The sequence below is a fragment of the Orbicella franksi genome, chromosome 7, assembly GCF_964199315.1.
Source record: "Orbicella franksi chromosome 7, jaOrbFran1.1, whole genome shotgun sequence".
Lineage (NCBI taxonomy): Eukaryota > Metazoa > Cnidaria > Anthozoa > Scleractinia > Merulinidae > Orbicella > Orbicella franksi.
The window spans coordinates 27,454,469-27,460,686 of NC_138151.1; the positions used below are offsets into that span (position 1 = coordinate 27,454,469).

Sequence of the window (6,218 nt, forward strand, 5' to 3'; positions counted from 1 at the left end):
AGACTAAGTAAGATCAGACATTTAAACACTCTGGCGGTTATTATCTATCAATGGTTTTAAACAGGGCTTATCCCAAATTAATGGAAGGAAAGGCTGATTTGTGTGGGTTTTCTAGACAAAAAGTAGGTGAACACTTCTATAAATCCGATAATGCAATAAATACATACCTATTAACGGCACTTACTTATTTACAAAAGGGAACGATAAGATAAAATGTGTTTTAAGAGGAAGTCTCCAGGTTAACCCTGGGCAAGAGACTTCCTAAAAAGAATTAAGCATGCTACTGAAGCATGTATTTATTGGTAGAATGCTTTTTCGGAGGGATGGTGCTAAGTGTTGGGGAAGGTTATTATTCGAAAAAAATTGTGCTTTGAAAATGTTTTGTTTCTGTTTCTGAGAAATGCTGTGCACCAGTAATTCTAGCAACTTGCGACAATACTTTACGGTAAAACCCTGTTCTTACAACGACATGAAGCACAGAAAACGTTCTGCTAAGTCTCAGAACTTACTGAAAAGATCTTAAATGAAAACGAAGCTCTGCAGGAACGGGGTTATAATTACAAAAAGTTAAGCCTTTGCTTGTAGCTAAATCTAAACAGCCTTTTGTAACAAATACACCTTATTCCAAAATGGCCGCCATTTTAGAATTCTTTTGTTTACTTGCAAATTAGCCCTTGTTACCTCGTTGTTAAACTCGAAATTCAAAAGAATATTTTCCCTTAAATGAGGCAACAAGGGCTAATTTGCAAGTAAACAAAAGAATACTAAAATTGCGGCCATTTTGGAATAAGGTGTATACTAAGAAACCGTTTGCTGTTGAAAACGGTTAGTTCCGAAAGATCACACATTTACAATCCATTAAACAGTAAAGTGGTAACATTTGGAAGACGACAAACAATTGAAGCATCGAAATGATAAAATGAAACTTTCAAGTCACCAAGTTTGAATTCTTACATCTCACTACCATAAATTATTGATGGTATTTTAATCTTGAAACTTGGAGTTCCAGTTTGTCGAACTGTTCTTGGGTTTGTCGAAGGAGCTGTCTTGCCACTTTAATGTCGTCATTGATTGTATCTAATGTCATTCCTTCATTAACTGCCGCAACTCCTAACGAGAAAGATTGAAAAAAGTTGTTTTTTATTAGACTGGACTCTCAGTCGCACATGTGAGTAGGGAGAGAACGGAAGTCATTTTCCCTTGATTTGAGCTGCACACCACATTATAATTATGATGCTCACCTAATACTTTCGTTCGTTGGGCCCTTCTCTTCTGTCTAAATAGGATGTTCGATAATGTTCCAATCAGCAGCAATCCAGCCAATACCCCAAGCGAAATGTACAAGAACGTTTTTATAAAGGGAGAGGACTCGTCAAACAGGTTGACGTTTTTGGAAGGCTTCAGCTTAGTAAGCTAAAGGAGAAAAGGAAAACAAGAAAACCACCGCATAAATAACAGAGCCGCCTAGAGATAAATATCGCTTTGAAAGGAGATTTAGGAAAGTCATCAATACTTAGTACTTATTAACTGAGTCAGGTCTTAACGAACGAACGCTCAAGGTTAAAATAAGTTGTTTATTATATGGCTATTTGCTTTGTTTTTGCAGGTCGGTAATTGGCCCGGGGGCATTACGGAAGAGTAATGCCCTAGAATTAGTCAATCAGAGAGCGCGTTATATCGGCTACAAACACAAGCCATATAATAATTTTGCTTACTGACTCGCTATCAATTACTGCAAAGGGCACTCAAATTTTATAAGCAATACTTCGCATAGGACTATAAAATTCCGCAACTCTTCTGTTTGCACCATTGTGGTTATTCACTATCCAGTAAACACATGTCCTCTTAGAGAGCTGTTGGTTTTTTCCAGTTCTAGTAAAGATCGATATATGGTTCGTTGCAGTGCAGGTTAACTGCACTGTGCGATTGCGTTGTGTAAATCAGGGGAAATCTGAGAAGGAGAACCATATTATAGGTCACCTAAGACCTTAATTAATGTTCAATTTTATAACTTGAAACGTTACCTTATACGTAGCAGTTATGGTTTGAACCGAACTCCAAATACTTGCACGGTGACAATTCAATAAACACTCTGCAAGATCCTCTCTATTTCTGTTAAAGAGAATTCCAACGTCTCTTTGAAGCTCTAACTTTTTGACTGTGTGAAGCGATTGCAGTTGGTTTCTTGACTGGTAATAGGAAGCTGCATAATGATCCAATAACATCCCATCGACCTGTTTTGATTTGACAGCCTGAATCATGTCGTCGATTCTGTGGTACACTAAATAAAGAGGAAGATATATGGACAGTGTTTAAAACACCGAGCTGAAATGTGTCTGAAATTCAAAAAAAGAGAAATATGTTGGCTCCTTCGACTGACATTTACAAAACAAACACCGGGGTGCTACATATACTCTTTTTAAAATAAGAAGATTGTTTTTCCGGTCCAGGCCGAATATTCTTATTTTCTGACGATTTGAGGCTGAAGATATTCTTGAGCATATTCTTAGATTATAGCGTATGATATTTCCGGTCCGTTTTATTGACTTTGGCGTAATTTTGGAGCCAGACTGCACGCAATAAAGCCTTATCGATGACACACATATCTTCTTGGAGAATAGTTATATTAGAGTCGAACTTACGGCTAGTGCTGTTTTTTGTTTTATTTTGGGTAGTTTTGCTGTTAGGGAAAAAAATATTTTTTACGGCATAGTTAAAAACATATAACCGTATAGTATTGCATTTGCAAATTTTCAACACCATGTTCATGGGTTCCTATCAACACACAAAGTTTTTTTTTTTTCTTTTCAAAATTTCAGTCTCAGGTTTTTTCTTAAAATAATTATTCTAAAAATTTTGCAAATCTGAGCCTTGACATTCTATAAAATATATTCCTATAGAAAAACAATAACAAAAAAGAGTGTATAAGAACTTCTATTTTTGATCCTATTTTTTTTATCTTCTTTTGCAAGTCCTTGTACTCATACTTAACCTGTGGGACTAGCATCTTCTTCAAGTGCATGTTGGTACTCTGTTCCATTGCCTAACACTGCAACCTAATGGGAATTCCCACAGGAATATTTCTATGAGAATAAATACTAAAAAATGCAATAAGTTTAATGCAGACATATATAGGATACTTACAACATTGTCATTTTAAACGATTAAAATTGTTAATAGATTACATAAATCGCCTACAAAAAGCAGAACAAGAAGACACACACAAACGTTCGCCCTCTAGCATCCTGGTCAAAGTTATTCCATTCACACATAAAACCAACATTTTGTGAGCGATATTTAACGTGGTTAAAGTACAATTGATTTTTCTCTACCTTGATGATCAGAACTCGCTATTCCTTGTGAACACAATTCCATTCTTGAATGGCCCGTTTTCACACTAGAGACGGATAATCCGTCTACGACGGGTTATCCGTTCATTACAGATAATTCGTCTTAGTGTGAAAACGGAACGGTGCTCATTTTAGACGGATAATCCGTCTATTTTTATCCGTCCGATTATCCGTCTATGTAGATCGGGATAATCGAAAGGATATAAATAGACGGATTATCCGTCTCTAGTGTGAAAACGGCCAATGTACCGGGTCATAATTGAAAGCATTCATGAGGTACAAACGTCCAAGGCCAACATTTCCTTAATTTAAACAATAGAGATCTGAGATGTTCGAAATCTGGCCGATAGTTCGTGCACAATTGGCTCTCGAGCTACATTTCTGTACACACAAAAAAAGGACAAAACTGAAATCAAATTGCAAGTTGGCACAATTGGATAGACCCACCTTTAAACCAACGAGGCTACTTGGTTCCAGTTGCAAAGAGAGAGCGGTCAGAGCGGAGGTAATGTTCGCTGTAAAAATCGCCATGATAATGAGGCCTAACAGGATCCAGATGATGGAAAAAACTCGAGCTACGACAGACTTTGGAGATTTGTCGCCATACCTGATGCATCAGTAAGCAATCAGTGAATAATTTATACAGTACAAGTTAGCGAAACCATGACGAAAGCACAAATAGTATTTTAAAATTACTTGTACAAGTGCAGACATTTATTTTGTTAGTAATAGTTAATGATCTAGGTCTATTTTCCCTATACTTAGCGGGGAATAAAATAAAGCAGAGAGCTTTTGTCGAAATGAACGCTGTGTAAACTGAGCTATAAGCAGTGAATAGGTCGCTGGATGTCCAGCCACTCGGCTTGATTGATTCAATGATGATATGCTACACAGCGCTCGAAGTGGCAGGATTTGAACGAATACAGGACCGACCAAAGAACTCAAGCAACCAAATTCTGTGTCAATCAAAAGATTAAAAGTACTGTTGTTCATAGTTTGTAATGGTCCATCTTTTAAAGTGGCGGATCCCAAGCCTTTAAGTTTAACCATCTCAATGATGTTAAGAAACCACCCCTCAATGAGCTGATCTATGACGTACAGTTACTAAGATAATGCTGACTTCATTAAAAGATAGCAATACGGTGAGCAAAAGGTTTTCCTACCCTACTGTTGTCATAGAAATGAAGGACCACCAGAATCCATCCCAAGAGCCTCTGATAAATGAACGAGGAAACTCTTCACTATTCCAATACGTGTCCTGTTTGTGTCAATTAAAGCAATTTACTGTCATGTGTTCTTGCACAGATGAAGTTTTAACACTGACCACTGATAAAGGGTGGTAACACAGGTGGAAGCGTGGTGGATTGGTTAAAGACCGGACACACGGTGTAACATTGCGCGCAATATTACCCGTGATGGCTAAACTGCACTGTGTATACCCCCCCCCCCCCAACAAAAATAATAGTAATAAAAAAAGGGTCGCATACAATGTTGCAGGCGTAAAATCTTGTTCTTCTTTCCCAACTAGAATAACAGTCCTCCTGGACAGCACAGACTTTCCACACAGACGTTTAGTCATGTTTTACATGCAACGAAATAGAGTCTGACGGCTACTTTGGAAGGGAACGTGCAATCCTACCTAAGCACCACTTGCAAATATCAAAACATATAATGCATCTTCTTGGCGCAATGAAGTATTTCAAACAAACCTTACCAGTGCCCACATAATGACTCCAGCAATCGCGGTGAGGATCAGAGTAACTGCGAGCAGTGGCCAAGATTTCAGAACGGCGTTCAAAACAATGTTGAGCCCTTTCGTCTCGTCCTCTGTTGTGATAAAATCAGTCCCAGGGTAATCAACGAGTTTTAGAAAGGGGAATTCAATGTACCGTCGGTTTATCGGCTCGAATACAGGAATAGCAAGATGGACTTTGTTTTGCCTCAGCATCTCGATCATGCCAAATTCGCTGTCAGCACGATTTGTTTTTGGGATGTATATTTTATGGATAGCACTGCCGCAGTCATAAGATATGTACCGAAAGAGTGCCTCTCGAATCATTCAATGGACACTGTTGTCTAATGATCCATTGGGAGGTAATGTTGCGTATGGAGGTCTCTCGAGCCAGGCAGTAAACAAATTTAAATAGCGGTACTTTTTTTCCTCCTCGCCTTCTTCTCCATCGCCAGATGTGGATGAGTCATCATTCGCCAAAATAACTTGGGACTGAACAGCAGCAAGTGTAATGAGAACAACCGACGACACTGTAAACCATTTACCCATCATCATTCTAAAGGACAAAACATGTTTAAGGTTTTAATTAACAGCGAATATTTAGTTCGTTTCAGGAAGAGTCGAAATAAAAACTATAATGTTAGGGTACGTATTTTTATGTGCAGCTGTCCTGCCTCGGACCAGAAATCGTTGAGATATACCTACCTAATGTTAAAGAATATTGTAGCATCCTAATTGGTGGAATTAACGTACTTGCGAAAAGAATCATTCAGCAACAAAAATAGTATCTTAGTTATGTTACCTTGGTAACCATACACCTGTCGTTGATATTGCCCTGGCGATGTACAAGATTACCTGCAGATAGAGAACGGTATGTGTTTCAGAACAGTGTTGTTAATGCCATGATTGCCTCCGCGAAGCACACATTTTATTCATCAGTGATCCAGGAAAACTCAGGGAACTCTGGACTTCTTTTTAAGACAATAGAGAAGCTTCTGCACTCCAATCCAGTCCAGCGTTATCCATCTGGGCCTAATAACTGTTCTCTGTCCGAATCATTCGTTGAATATTTTAGTGACAAAATTGTTAAAATCCGCAATGATCTTGACAAAGTTGATGGAACTCTGAATGACGGT

The 6,218-nt window shown here is 38.2% G+C and overlaps 1 pseudogene; it reads right to left on the minus strand.

Moving 5' to 3' along the window:
• Positions 1 to 970: 970 nt before the first annotated feature.
• Positions 971 to 5,709, minus strand: LOC145492879 (uncharacterized; annotated as a pseudogene).
• Positions 5,710 to 6,218: the final 509 nt, after the last annotated feature.